Raw genomic sequence first — 15,805 nt, forward strand, 5'->3', positions numbered from 1 at the left:
CAAATTTTAGTGTTTCTTGACCACTTGGAATGGAAAGTCAGTAACTTGGATGATTCCAAACTCTCACACAAATCTTTCTCTCGGGGTGGGATCCAGAATTTTCCAAGAAATCTGAAGGACTCATCTTGGTTAGAGAACCAGGACTATCAAACCCCTCTTGAATTCCTGCCTCCCTACATTTAACATTGATGATAATGCTCTCCTGATTTTGTTTTTTGCCTTGGCTTCTATGAAACTCAGAGCTAATGTGTACACTTAGCTGCCAGAAGTTCCCTCAGTCTAGATTTTTTTAAATAATTTCTCTCTGAAAAAAAAATATATAATTTTTCTCTGTCTCTACACCTTTATTCTCTTCCCTTTTGCCTTTTATTCTGAGTTAATGATTTTTATGCTTTGTATTTTCAGCTTTAGTCGAAATGCCTTCTGAAAATGGATAAAGAATAAATACTAAAATAAATACTTGCTCTCTCAGATCTTAAACAAAATAAGTAACAAAATTATTCAACAACAGACAAATCATTGCAAGGGAAACACAAAAGTAAATATGAAAATAACTTTCTCCCAAAAAAAGCCACCAAATGGCAATCGATATGTTAATGGTCAATCTTTGAGAAACACCACATTGTCATGGTGGGCATTCTGTCCTGCTCTCGTTGTCACAGGCCACGCAGAGGCCGGGAAGCATATCTGCAGTTCTGAGTCTCAAGCCTGAGGACTCACTCTCCTTGTGGTGGCCCAGGTGTGAGAAGTGGTGGGACTGGGGAGGGCATCAACCTCAATTCCACCACTTCATAAATAAGGACCAAGGCCAAGGGACACCTGGGTGGCTCAGTGGTTGAGCCTCTGCTTTTGATTCAGGGTGTGATCCTGGGATCCAGGATCGAGTCCCTGTATCAGGCTCCCTGCAGGGAGCCTGCCTTTTCTTCTGCCTAGGTCTCTGCCTCTCTGTCTCTCTGTATCTCTCATGAATAAATAAATAAGTCTTATAAATAAACAAACAAACAAACAAATAAATAAAGCTTTCTTTAAAAAAAAAAAAGGGGGGGGGGGGGACTGAGGCCCAGAGAGGGTGAGTGACTTTCCCAAGGCCATACAAACTACATGAGATAGGCTTAAAAATTTAATTCACTGGGCAGCCCGGGTGGCTCAGCCCGGGTGACTTTAGCACCGCCTTCAGTCCCGGGCCTGATCCTGGAGTCCCGGGATCGAGTCCCACGTTGGGTTCCCTGCATGGAGCCTGCTTCTCCCTCTGCCTGTGTCTCTGCCTCCCTCTCTCTCTCTCTCTCTCTGTCTCTCATGAATAAATGAATAAAATCTTTTTAAAAAGAAAGAAGAATTTAATTCACCAACATGAGCTTTTTTGCTTTTTTTTAGGACAGCCTAAAAGCGAAATCAAAAGAAAAAAAGGCTAAGTTTCTACTCACTGATTTATAACAGCCGACAAGCTGTGTGTTCATGGTAGGGGGCAGGAGGCGGGAGTCGTGTCTAGGTATCTTGGCTGGGGTAGAACAGATGATCTAAAATTCTGACAGGCTTAAAAACAATAATAAAACTAAAATAAAATAAAATAAATTAAATTAAAATAAAATAAAATTCTGACAGGCTTTTGGGATGCCCAGGTGCTAAGGTGGTCAAGTGTCCTACTCTTAATTTCAGCTCAGGTCCTGACTTCAGGGTCATAGGCTCAAGCCCCGTATTGGGCTCTGCACTCAGCATGGAGTCTGCTAGGAATTCTCTCGTTCTCTCTCTCTGGCCCACCCCCGCTCACACTCTTGCTCTCTCTCCAAAAAAATAAATAAATCTTTAAAAAAATAATAAAATAAAATAAAATTCTGAGAAGCTTTATAGCTAAAATTTAGGAAACTATTAGTGAAACAAGCTCTTCTATCTATTCAACAGTTTTTTTACTCTATAAATACTTGACAAGGGCCTCATAGGTGCACTCAGACCCACAGACTGGAGGGGAACAACAAACAGAGCAGAGCTGAAGTCAGCCCAAAAAACTCACGGGTGAGAAGAAGCACTGATCTCCAGCCCAGTACCTCAAAATGAGCTCTGACCTGTGGGACAGTGAAGCAAAAGGAAACCCACAGCCTTTCCACGAGGCTGGCCTCTTTGTGAACACAGAGAAGAAAAGTTTCACTCTCCAAAAGGAGTTAGTTGCCTCTGTGAAGTGAATTAAAGCAATACAATCAGAAAGTGTGGTGGCCTGGGAGTATGTGTGTGCCTCCCAGAAAACCCGGGCTGGCTGTGCCCACACAGTCTGCCCGCCATCTTCATGGGATCCCTGATTTTTTAGCATCTCCTGAAAATGTAATGTCAAATTAAACTGCTTCCCCAAAATGTGGGACCACAAATAGGCCTGGGATCTAGAACATTAGTTTTCTGTGTGCTCATGGAGAAGGATTGAATTAAATATGTTGAGAACGTCTTAGTGGTAAAACCGAGTGGATTTTTTTTTTTTAAGGAAAATTTTATTGGGAATATTTTTTCCCCTTAGGTGTGAAATTTGGCAGGTAACTGCATTCTCTGATGGACTGTTGAAGACTCAGTTAATTAGAAATAAGATTCAGATCCAAGGTAAACATCTTGAGCCTGCTAAGTCTTCTTAGGATGTTTGTCTGAAATACTTCTGAAAATAGTATAGCTTTCTATAAAGAAATATTAACCGGTGTTCATAAATGGAGTTGACTACGTTCTAACCCAACCCTTACTAAATTGGTATTAGACGAGGGATTAGTCTCTGATTTTATTTGAAAATCTCAAGAGGAAAGCAACTCCAACCACTGCTTTCTTATCCATTTTCCAGAAACAAGGCAAAGGAGCCTCCTCTTTCTTCAGTCAGAGCCATGGGAGACTGTGGAGCAGCCCAATGGCTCCATGCAAAAAATGAACACAGCTAATTGCCTGCTGTTTGTTGATACAATCAACCACACAGACAGAAGGCAAACAGCAGCACGTCCTCGGAGCTTCACTTGGGTTGGGATGCTCAATCTTCATTTGTGTGTCCGTTCATCTTGCAGTGGTGGCAGGGCAGGGGGGAGGGGGGTGCCTTTGGGATCATCTCATCTTTCCCTCTCAGTTTCCCCCACTTGGTCTTTCAGCCGTCACACTACAAAGTGCTAGGAGGGATGTCAAACCCCCCCCCGAACTTGCACGAGGTACCCATAGTGAGGACAGTCCCTCTGATTTGGGGGAACAGCACCCCAAGGCAGCTGTGGGATGTCCTGCCCTGCTTGGAGGCTGAGCCTCTGCTGGGCGCCCTCTAGAGGCCATACACCAGCAAGCACCATATTCCACATTTTCAGATGAGTAAACCCCAGGTGCAGAAAAGTTCTGCAAATGCCCTCCTGACCAATAGGGTTCAAGTGGGAATCTGAATCCAGACATTTGAAGAAAAGACAAGATAATACAGAGGATGAAGGGGTGCTTGTGAACACAAGTCTGGAGTGAGCTGAGAACACAGCTGGAAGTCCAGAGTGAGAGCAGAGGGTTCCTGCAGCCACTGAGCTGAGTAGGCTCCCTGCCCGCTGCTCTGATGATCAGGAGGTTCTGGGGAACCTTCGTCCACACTTGTGCTCAGCCAAGAAGTCCCCTCCTTCCCTCTGACAGATGCCAGTGCTTCTCCCATCTCCTTTCCTGACATTTACCAAACTGTGTGAAGATAAATGAGTGAACACCCACAAAAATTCCATTTCCGTGTGAGCCATTATTAATCACTAAGCGTCAGCCCCACACAGGCGGGGATCTGGGTTCATTCAACCCTCTTACTAATGATGCCCAGCACATAGTAAGTGTTCCGTAAATACATATGGGACAAATACATTATGCAAAAAAACACTTAATACTAAGTCTAAGTCTTTGTTGAATGATAGGTTGAGGACCCAGGTCTCCTGGGTATCAATGCTAGTTCCATGAGACTTTCTCATCTCCCTCGGCCCTGAGGGGAACACACTCCTGCATTTCAGTCTCCTGAGCCTCTCTGCCTCCTTCCCATTCAACCTCAAGGCTGCAGGAAAGAGAGGAGAAGCAGAGATTGCTCCTAGTCTGTCCCCAAACTCCACGCTCAGCTGGAGTTTCTGTGAGAGGCTGCCACACCTGGCAGGCAAGGACTGGAGGTCACAGCCTCCTGACAGATGAGGCCCAGGACTATGCTTTGTACATCTGGCCTGGGTGAAAGAGTCCAGTCCCCAGTGCCCACACATGGCCTGCTGTCTGCCTGCTTCTGGGGTGCCCCCAGCTGCCCAGAACACATGCTTGTCCATCTCCCACAACACACTGCTCTGTGAGTGGGGAAGGCTCCCTCCTGCCCACAGGAAGCTCACAGCCTGATCACACTTGTGGGTAAAAAGAATAAGGCATCATGCCCCCTGGGATCTTGGTATCTTTGTTTTCAAGTATTTCGCTCCTCTTGATGCATCACAAAAACTTTTCCATCACCTCCTTTTCCTGTGTATCTCTCCTCCCTCTCCTCTCTCTGGGACTGCTCAGGCACAAATGCATAATCCGGAGTGATGAGTGAAAAGCAGGGCAGGGAGAAAAGTTTAAAAAGAAAAAGAAAAGCAAGAAGAGCTGCCTGCACCCTCTCTGCAAGCTTGCATGCCCGCAGGCAAGGTGCGGCTGGTATTCCAGGTGGAGGAGTTGTCAGGGGCTAATGTGTGACATGTCTAGTGGTGCAAGGATTCTGATGGGGGGGTATGACAGCCTCCTCTTGATGTTGCTTCAAGACCCCCCAAATCCAGCTTCAAGAGGACCCCCCAGGTTGCTCCACCAATCCCCGAGAATTCATTCACTCGACAAGTAGTTACTGAGGGCCTACTATGTGCCCGGCACACACAGTCCAGCAGTGACCACAGGGACATGAGCCCTATTCACCCACAGGTGGGGTGAGGAGGCAGGCCCCAAACACCAGGAATAAATGGTTTGATGTGTATGAATGTCCTACAGCTATCAAAAAGGTGCACGCAACAGGGCCTCACTGTATAGAAATCTGTTCTTTCATTTTGCAGGCAGGCCCACCTCCCTCTGGGCCCTGAAGGGGAAAACTTAACCGTAGACCTGTTGCTCAGCTGGCTGTCCTGGGCACTCCCTAGCTTGCAGACACATCATTCCAAGCTCTGTCTATGATGTCACATAGATTCTCCCCTGCATCCTGTGTTTCGCTCTTCTTAGAAAGATACCTGTCATTGGATTAAGGCCACTCTAAAGACCTCACCTTAACTGATCATCTGCAAAGACCCTATTTCCAAATAGGGTCCCACTCATAGGTACCAGGGGCTAGAACTTGAATACATCTTTTCAGAGAACATAATTCAACCCACAGTTGCGTTTGGAGAAAATAAAGCAGAGAAAGGAAGAGCCAGATTCAGGGGACAAGGACAAGGTGTGGCTGTGTGTCCAAACAGTGACACTGCCAGCATCAGTGGTCTTAGTGGGCCAGGATAAGAGTGACCTCATCCCCTTCAGACCCTGGGGACTCTGCAGCCATTCTCATCCCCCTTTCTTTTCACTTGGCCCATTCGAAAGGGAGATGAAAGTCACCACAAGTGAGCACCATTTGGTCACCAAGACCCCTGGCGCCAATTTTCTCGACCCTTCTCCGTGCCCAGGGCATTTGTCTGGCTTAGCAGAGTAGGGCTCTTTCCAGCCTGTGCTTCAGGCGAGAAGTTGACACATCTCCACTAAAGCTGCCTCATAAAAGCTGGAAATATATTGAGCAAAGGATTCCATTTCCTGTCCTCGGCCAGCAGGCGCATGTACCAGGCTTTCATTCTCCGCCAAGTTCTCCAGGGAGGTAACACTGCAAACCATTTTTCTGCATAAATGTTTACACTGTATAATTTTCCTTTGGTGCAAAGCATTTCATATATGTAGGGAAAACAAGATACAAACCAGCACAGCAGAGATTCCTGAAGACAGGGGTCTCGGGATCTGAGGAGAGAGGACAGACGTTAGGCCTGCTTCCTCACACAGAACCTGCAAGCAGGCCTCACCATCTTGGCTTTTGGAAGAGTGGAGAACTTCACACACTCGTCCCGCGTCCCCTGGGCCTAAGGGTTGCAAACATCTTAGATAAACTTCTCTTTCATTAATGCCATCTCTGTTTGAGTTCTGAACTGGATCATAATTGTCTCAGGTCCTGAACAGATCAGGAAAAATAATTTTTTTTTTTTTTAGGAAAAACAATTTTTTAAATTAACAGACTTTGTTCTTTAGAGCAGTCTGAGATTTACAGAATCTTATAGAGCAGAGTTCCCACATGTTCGGGCCATGGGGCTCAGAGTTCAGGCTGGTGCCCCATACAAGGTAAAGATGGCTGAGGATGTCCGAAAGGGTCAGGTCCACAGGAAGCTGCCCCTCAACATTTCCATTTGAGAGGACAGCACACAAGCAAGCAAGAGAAGTTGTGGTTAATGAGTGTGCCAGAAAGGAGATGACCAGGATGGTGTGGTGGAGACTAAGACGAGACACCTGCTTTGACTGGGTGTTCAGGAGCAAAATTTTTACACATTGCTGTTCATGGCCGTGTTTTATTAGTAATGCTGAAAAGTGAGAAACAACCTCAAGGTTCAAATATAGCAGTGTGGTTCATTAACCTCAATAGCCAATGGATGAAATAGTATGTGGCCACCAAAAACAATATAAAGACCATGTAACAAATGGGGAAACGCTTACAATATAATTTCAAGGAATAAAACCACAACAGAAGATAAAATTGTACTTTCATGTATTAACCTGGAACATATAAAAATATACATACATTAGAAAGAAACACATCACATTAGTGGGGTTTGTCTTTTGCAGCTAAAGGGATGGAAGTGCATTTCTTTAACAAATACAAATCCTTATGTAGTAAGTGAGAAGTTTAAAACAAAGAAATGACCTGAAAGTTCAAATCAATCCATACGTCAATTGGAGGTTATGATTAAATGGTCAGTATTTAAACCAGTGTTACTGTCTTTGACATTCAGCAATTTCTGATCACTCAGTACAAACTAGCTTAGAAATGACTTCAGGATAATTTGCATGTATATTCATATGTATACCATACATCTATATTCATATATACATACGAGTGTATTCACACATGGTTAGTATGTATACAAACATACACACACACACAGAGATACCCATATATGTGTGTGTATATGTGTGTGTGTGTGTGTGTGTATATTACATAATATATATATATATATTTCCATCAGGATTTTCTTCCCCAAGGAAAAATTACAAATCTTGTTTGGCCAAAAAAAAAAAAAGAAAAAAAAAATCCCTGAAGGTGGGCCCCACATGGTCTTATAAAAACAGATGGCCAGTTGGGATTTATGAATACATGATAGAGAGGAATAATTTTACACATGACATGTTCCTGGCAAAGTGTTAGCCATACATGTTCAAAATTATTTTTTAATTAATTTCAATAGTTTAAAAAAAAAAGTCATTGAGTAAATCCCCTGCCTCTAAGCATTTTTACTTAAATAGATCCATTTGTTTTTTAACTGACTCAATAGAAATTCATAGGCCAAAAATATGAGGTCTGAGCGAGTAGCCTTGGCCTCAGACCATAAACCTGGCTGCTCGGAGCGCTAATCCAGGCCCAGTTTTAAACTCTCCCTGTGGTCCTGGGTGAGCTACTCAGGTCTGGCTTTCCAGTTCTTTGCAGAGAGTTAAAATCACCATGCATTCCGCAAGGTGGGTCCTTGGCTACGGGGCTGGGACTGGCCATAGGGTGAGGCTGCAAACATCACGTGGGCACAGAGAACCAGCTAAGCACTCTGGGGAGTGCCTGAGGCCACTGGTCTGCCAGCCCCTCCCCAGCCTCAGACTCCCCATCAGAAGAACAGACATAACAAAGCACCCCTCATCAAGGCTGACCAAGATAAAGCCCTCAAGTGCCCCAGGTCTGCCCCCAGACTGGATGCCACACTGTGGTGTTTACTCCTCTCAGGCCCTTTATAATAACCGACTCCCCAAGCAACTCCCCATTATGTTTTTCCCTTCAGCAAAGGCTGTACTGAGCATTTACTAGGTACCAGGCACTTCCCCAGACAATCAACTACTATGTTATTTTCCACTGAGACAGTCAGCAGAACTGGGATTTCTGCACAGGCAGCTGGACCCCAAGTCCACAAGCTCGACCCCTCCCCTCTGTGCTACACGTGAATGGGCAGGAACAGAGATGTGGATACCAAGTAGGATCCGAGATCCAAAGGAACCCATACAGCTGCCCTCCCCCTGCCCTCTCCCACCAGGCCCAGACTCAGAGGCCACCATTTTCAGGCTGTGTGGTCCTGGGTGGGTTACTGGACATCTATGTTCCTTCTTTTCCTCAGTTTCAAGATAACAACAGCATTTAATTATATGAAGTGAAAGAAAGTACCTAAAGTGTTCACAGTGACAGGTCAGAAACTGAGATGCAGAGATGCTGCACAATTTGCTCACGATCCACAAGCAAGCAAGCTCCCACCCCTCACCACCTGCAGGGGGCGCTGGGCAATGAAGACACAGGGTCACCGGGTTTAACTTAGACCTGTGGTTGGCAAACCTTTTTCACAAAGGACCAGGTAATAAATACCTTTGGCTCTTGACCCATACAGTCCCTGCTGCCACTACTCCACTCTGTCACAGACAACCATCAGTGAATGGGTGTGGCTGTGTTCCAATAAAATTTTATTTACACAAAGAGGCCCTGGCCCTCAGTTGTAGTTTGCAGACCCCTGCCGCAGATGGGGATGAGTCAGAGTTCTGGTAGGAAGGATGCAGAGAGGGACAGATGCAGAATGTGCCACAATCGCTAAGCTAAATCTATGCAGCAAGAGCTGTCAAGTGCAGCAGAAATGAAGGGCTGGGAAACTGTCAAACGGAGAAAGAGCTCTGACCCAAGTTTTTGGTGTTTCTAGAAGAGGCCCTCCTGCCTTGCAGCTCTCAGGAGTGTCCCACAGACCCCAGCTCCAGGTCTGCTCTCTGGGGTAGAGACTCAGCTGGTTTCTAACATGGATGTGGATGGCTGGGTGGGGGGATGCCACTCCTTTCTAGCTGGAGTCTCCCACTGAGGACCTCCTGGGCCAGTTTACACCTGTGGCACGGATATGAGTCCAAATCCCCACGCTCCTTCGGATGCAGGGCCTTTGCACATGCTGTTCCCTCTGCCTGCAACATCCCTGCCCACCTACTTTCCACCTGGCCAACTCCTTCCTCCTCCAGGCCTCAGCAGAAGCACCAGTTCCCAGGGACAACTTTCCCCAGCCAGACACCACCCCCTTCTGGCTTGGGGCCCCCCATATGCAAAGTCCCATGCACTTGCACCTCCTCTTGTAACTGTAACCACACATATTGTGGCTCTACAATATTTACTTGTCTCCCCCACTGGACTGGGTGGAGTACTGGGCGGGGATGGACCGCACTGGTCTTATTCTCCATGCTTTCCTCAGTTCCTAGCTCAGGATCTGACTCAAACATTTGTTGAAGAAATTAATAAACAGTAAGAAAACTAAATGTGCAAATAGAAATCTCTCCTTCCAAGTAAGATGTTAAACTCAGTGGCATTACGTCACTGAAATGAGTATGTTTTAATTCTTTTTTCCCTCTTCTAACATTTTCCCACTTTCTTGCTTTCCAAATTTATAAACTGGGGTAAAGTGAGTTCACATAAAGGACTAAGCTCTGTGTTAAAAAGTGCTTCACTGACTGATGTATTTCATTAGCATTGAAAACAGTGCAGTTATATTATATGTTTCATACAAACTACTAATCCACATGTGTGCAAATTTGCCTCTAAGGACAACTTAGTATTTTTATGATTTGCTTTCAATATTTCCCCATTGTTCCAATGTAATATTTTTTGCTATTAAAATTCATAATAAACTTCTGGAGGGGAAAAAAAAAACAGGGTCACTCCAAGCAAGTAAAAGCAAGAAACTAAGGACTCATAACCACTTTTTCTTTGTCTCCAATGAGGAAAGTTTCTGAAACTAACTTTACCTCCTCAGTTGTAAAAATACATTGAAACAGTCGTTGACAACCCTCAAGATTAACTCGAACTCATCACACTGCTTGAGCTTTGTGCCCTCCTCCTGCTTTGCAAAGAGTGCTGTGCACTAAGTGCCTAAAAACCAAGGAACACTGACTAGTAGTATTTACTGACTGCTTGCTGTGTCCTCACATGGTAGGGAAGCTCCAGTCTTTTTTTTTTTTTAATTGAAGTATAATTAATATTCAGTGTCTTATTAGTTTCAGGTGTACAATATAATGATGCCACACAGGTCTTGCCATCTTTTTAATTTTTTTTATTTTATTTAAATTCAATTTGCCAACACATAATCTAACACTCAGTGCGCATCTCATCAAGTGCCCTCAATGCCCATCACCCAGTTACCCCATCCCCCCACACATCTCCCCTTCTAAAGCCCTTTGCTTCCCAGAGCTTGGAGTCTATAATGGTTTGTCTTCCTCTCAAATTTTCCCCACTCAGTTACTCCCCTTCCCTTATGGTCCCTTGCACTATTTCCTATATTCCACATATGAGTGAAACCATATAATTGTCTTTCTCTGATTGACTTATTTCACTCAGCATAATACCCTCCAGTTTCATTCATATCAATGTAAATGGTAGGCATTTATCCTTTCTGATGGCTGAGCAACATTCCCTGTATATATTTTATATATAGACCACATCTTCTTTATCCATTCATCTGTTGAAGGACATCTCAGCTCCTTCCACAGTTTGACTATTGTGGACATTGCTGGTATGAACATTAGGGTGCAGGTGTCCCGGCATTTCACAACATCAGTAACTTTGGGGTAAATACCCAGTAGTGCAGATGCTGGATTGTAGGGTAGCTCTATTTTTAACTTCTTGAGAAACCTCCACACTGTTTTCCAGAGTGGCTGCACCAGCTTGTATTCTCACCAACAGGGCAAGAGGATTTCCCCTTTCTCCACATCCTCACCAACATCTGTCATTTACTGACTTGTTAATTTTAGCCATTCTGTTATGAGGTATGAGGTGGTATCCCATCGTGGTTTTGATTTGTATTTCCCTGATAGCAAATGATGTGGAGCATTTTTTCATGTGTCTGTTAGCCACGTGTAGGTCTTCTTTGGAGAAATGCCTGTTCATGTCTCCTGCCCATTTCTTGACTGGACTGTTTGTTTTTTGGGGTGTTGAGTTTGCTTAGTTCTTTATAATCTTGGATACTAGCCCTTTATCTGATATGTCATTTCCAAATACCATCTCCCATTCTGTAGGTTACCTTTTAGTTTTGTTGAGTGTTTCCTTTGCTATGCAGAAGCTTTTTATCTTGATGAAGTCCCAATAGTTCACTTTTGCTTTTGTTTCCCTTGCCTTTATACACATGTCTTGCAATAAGTTGCTGTGGCTGAGTTCAAAAATATTGCTGCCTGTGTTCTCCTCTAGGATTTTTTTTTCCTCTAGGATTTTAATGGATTCTTGTCTCACATTTATATCTTTAAACTATTTTGAGTTTATCTTTGTGCATGGTCTAAGAGAATGGTCTAGTTTCATTCTTCCACATGTGGCTGTCCAATTTTCCCAACACCATTTATTGAAGAAATTGTCTTTTTTCTAATGGATAATTTTTCCTGCTTTGTCAAAGATTAGTTGATGGTCCATTTCTGGGTTCTCTGTTCTGTTACATTGATCCATGTGTCTGTTTTTGTGCCAGTACCATATGGTCTTGATGATCACAGCTTTGTAATACAGCTTGAAGTCAGGCATTGTGATGCCCCCAGCTTTGGTTTTCTTTTTCAACATTCTTCTGGCTATTTGGGGTCTTTACTGGCTCCATACAAATATTAGAATTATTTGTTCCAACTCTGTGAAGAAAGTTTCATATTTTGAAAGAGATTACATTGAATGTGTAAATTGCTCTGGGTAGCATAGACATTTTCACAATATTTATTCTTCTAATCTATGAGCATGGAGTGTTTTATCATCTCTTTGTGTCTTCCTCATTTTCTTTCATAAGTGTTCCGTAGTTATTAGAGGACAGATCCTTTACCTCCTTGGTTAGATTTATTCCTAAGTATCTTATGGTTTTTGGCACAATTGTAAATGGGATTAATTAATTTCTTTTTCTTCAGTTTCATTGTTTGTGTACAGAAATGCAACTGATTTCTGTGCATTGATTTTGTATCCTGCCACATTGCTGAATTGCTGTATGAGTTCTATCAATTTTGGGATGAAGTCGTTTGGGTTTTCAATATAGAGTATCATGTCATCTGCAAAGAGGGAAAGTTTACCTTCTTTGCCAACTTGAATGCCTTTAATTTCTTTTTGTTATCTGATTGCTGAGGCTAGGACTTCTAGTACTATGTTGAACAAAAGTGGTGAGGGTGGGCATCCCTGTCATGTTCCTGATCTTAGGGGAAAAGCTCTGTTTTTCCCCATTGAGAATGATATTTGCTGTGTGCTTTCATAGATGGCCTTTATGATATTGGGATATGTTCCCTTTATCCCTACACTTTGAAGAGTTCTAATCAGGAAGGGATGCTGTATTTTGTCAAATGCTTTCTCTGCCATCAGTTGAGGGGATCATATTGTTCTTGTCCTTTTTTTTTCTTCATGTGATCTATCAATGTTCATTGATTTACAAATGTTGAACCACCCTTGCATCCCAGGGATAAATCCCACTTGGTCGTGGTGAATAATCCTTTTAGTGGACTGTTGGGTCCTATTGGCTAGTATCTTGGTGATAATTTTTGTATCCATATTCATCAGGGATATTGGTCTGTAATTCTCCTTTTTGGTGGGGTGTTTTTTCTGGTTTTGGGATCAAGGTAATTCTGGCCTCAGAGAGTGAGTTTGGAAGTTTTCTTTCCCATTTCTATCTTTTGAAACAGCTTCAGTAGAATAAGTATTGTTTTTTCTTTAAATATTTGGTAGAATTCCCCTGGGAAGCCATCTGGTCCTGGACTTTTGTTTCTTGGGAGGTTTTTGATGACTGCTTCAATTTCCTTGCTGGTTATGGGTCTGTCTCCGTCTTCTTATAAGGACACTGATCCCATCAAGGAAGTCCTGACCCCATGACCTCATCTAATCACCTCCCAAAAGACCTGATCACCTCCAAATACGCGTTGCACTGGGAGCTAGGGCTTCAACACAGGCACTTGGGGGACACATATATTCAGTCCATAATACTCACTAGCATTTTTAATATTGATTACAAGTTCAAAGGATGCTATTTTGGATATATTGAGTTAAATAAAGTATATTAAATTAATTTCACTTTCACTATTTATAAGGTACCTATTGGAAAATTTTGGATTATACATGCAGCTCAAATGATATTTCTGTTGGACAGACCTAGTTCACAGACTGTGGATGTGAACTCCATCTGCATGACGGCTGTACGACCTTGAGCAACCAACTGCACCTCAAGTTCCTAATCCACAAAATGGAAGTTGTTCTGGCACAGAAATGTGAGCTGGGCTTATCTGCACCATCACCTGGCAAACAGGTTTTCCAAATGGGCCGTTTTCCCCAAAAGCAGGTGTGTCTGCTGGAAACCTTTCCCTAGTAGAAAGTACTGCCCTGCTCCCTTTAGTCCTAGCAGGGCCTGGGGGATCACATGGGCTTTGTTTGGGGAAGAACTGTTTGCCAGGAGGCTCTAGGCAAGAAAAACAAACAGGGCCCCCTCTCTGTGTGGTTATTCAAGAGAAATGCTTGAAAACAAACAGGCAAAGAAAGAAGTAGCCAAGGGAGAGAAATCACAGCCGTTCAGGAGATGCCCTTACAGCTCACTCCAAACCCCAGACAGAAGTGGGCAAAGCAGAAAAGAGCTGCACAAGGTGAAGAGCACACAGGGCAGGAGATGGCAAATGGCAAACGGAGCACCCCACTCAAACCAAGCTGAGTCCGACAGAAGGAGAAAGTTGATGGGAGTTCAGGTGAGGGGAAGAAGGAGGTCCCCACATGTGGAAGTAATTACTGAAATATTCTGCACCTTTCCAAACAGCAGACAGCCTCTCCAGCTCAAAACATCTTTGCATCCCCCAGTAGAGCCCCCTGAATCCAGCTGGCAGAGGGGCACTTTTGGCATCAGCTCTGGAAGCTAGAAGAAAACATCCCAGCTTAGGCTCAGGGAAAGGGGCATTCTGCTGGGGCCCTTCTATGTGCTGTCCCAGGCTAGGGGCACGGAACAAAAATGCAAGGACGGTTTGTCTGCTGCCACTGGGATGGAACCAGCTGGAACCTGCTCACATCCTGCACCAGCTGACAGTCACATTGTGATGGATGAGGGTCAAGAACCTGCCCCTGACCTGTGTCCTGAGGACTGCAGCTTTCCTTAGTAGTTCTGGGCCCTCTGCAGGGAGAGGGATGAAACTGGCAGAGCCACACAGCAGCAACTCCTGAGCCACTAAGAGGCCTCTGTCTGTGGCACTCTATGAATATTACAGTGAGCAGGTAAGAGCCACTGGTTCTGCAGAAATAAGAGTCCTACATCCTACAGTTCCAGGAGGACTCCTGCCCATTCCCCACCTAGAAACACAAAACTGCTGAGCAACCAGGCCCAATGGGATCATTCACATGGCGTGCCTTTTTGAGAGGTTCTGATTAAGAACCTGCCCAGGCCAAGCTAACCAAGTGCAGGCTGCTCTCTGCCTCCACTCACCTCCCAAAGAGCTTCCCAGAAGACACTGCATATGCCATTCTCTCCACCCTGAGGGCACCCCACCATCACATCTTCCCAGCAAAACCCCCATCCTCCCACTGCTGAGCCCCTGGAGGAAGCTTCCCTGACACTGTCCTTTCCATCAAAGTGACATGTGCCTCCTCACCTCCTTGGCCCTTCTGCAGTCCTACTTCACATCCTGGTCATTTGTAGATGTACTCATTCCCATGTCTGGCTGCCATGAAGGACCTCTGTCTCTATCACCTTGGCATTCACTGGTGAGGCAGACAGTTCAGAACCATTCTGAGCCCTTCCCCTGTAATTGGGAGCACAGGAGAGCCACTGGCATGAGTCTGAATCCCAGCCCAACCCTTCTCCTCACTGTGACCCCAAGCAAGTGACTTAACATCCCAGTGCATAATAACAGCACTCACCTCCTAGGAGCAACCAGGTTCCTCTAGTTAAAGTGCTGAGAGCAGTGCCACACACAGCAGGACCCAGGACACTGCAGAGTGTCAGCTGCAATTTCTCCCCTGGCACAGAGCACAAAACCAAACACTTTTATAAAATTCTGGTGTCAACTCCAACAACCCACTTGAAGCCTTAAAACAGGAGGCTGGGGTTGAAGCCTCCAGCCTCAGGACAGAGGGATTAGCAGCACTGTGTCTGCTTAGTTACTCAGCTCCTGCCTCTCCAGAGGACAATCCCCTTGAAAGAGGAGATTATGCAGTGCAGGGAAGAGCACAGCTCTGTCACCTCCCAGCTGAGCTCGGGGCTTAGGCTAATTTCCCGCAGGTGGTCCGGGCCAGGTTTCCTGGAGGCCCAGGGACAGAACAAATAGCCTTTCCTGTCCCCCAGGGATTACAGCGTGAAAACACATTTTAAACCTTAAGAAGCTAAAATGCCACATCCGTGTAGGACACTCCACATACTTAAATTTTAAAACAGCAGCATGCCAAGAGCTCTCACAAGTGATGGGCCCCTGCTTTGAACTATTGAAAAGTATTCACCTTCCAGAAAAACAATTCAAGCAGAGTGACATGTGCCTAACAAAATCACTCAAAGGGTGCCTTCCCTCCTCTGGAACAGTCCTCCCTTCCCTGGGTGTCAGGGTTGTGCGAGATGCCGGTGACGGACATCTGGAAATAGTTCCTACTGTGATACAAAGTTCC

The 15,805-nt window shown here is 44.7% G+C and overlaps 1 long non-coding RNA gene across 2 annotated transcripts in view; it reads right to left on the reverse strand.

Moving 5' to 3' along the window:
- The window catches only part of LOC144310308 (uncharacterized), a 146,634-nt gene extending 131,573 nt beyond the window's left edge, over nucleotides 1-15,061 (reverse strand). Inside the window, exons 1-2 of one of the 2 annotated variants that reach the window (XR_013376029.1) lie at nucleotides 14,800-15,061; nucleotides 5,893-5,931 (exon numbers count right to left, since the gene is read on the reverse strand). This is a non-coding gene — a long non-coding RNA (uncharacterized LOC144310308). Of the gene's footprint in view, nucleotides 1-1,424; nucleotides 5,932-14,799 lie in introns of both variants that reach the window. The other variant, XR_013376028.1, reaches the window with a different exon arrangement.
- Between the last annotated feature and the right edge of the window lie 744 nt (nucleotides 15,062-15,805).

This window comes from Canis aureus, chromosome 3 (genome assembly GCF_053574225.1).
Source record: "Canis aureus isolate CA01 chromosome 3, VMU_Caureus_v.1.0, whole genome shotgun sequence".
In the NCBI taxonomy this organism is placed as follows: Eukaryota; Metazoa; Chordata; class Mammalia; order Carnivora; family Canidae; genus Canis; species Canis aureus.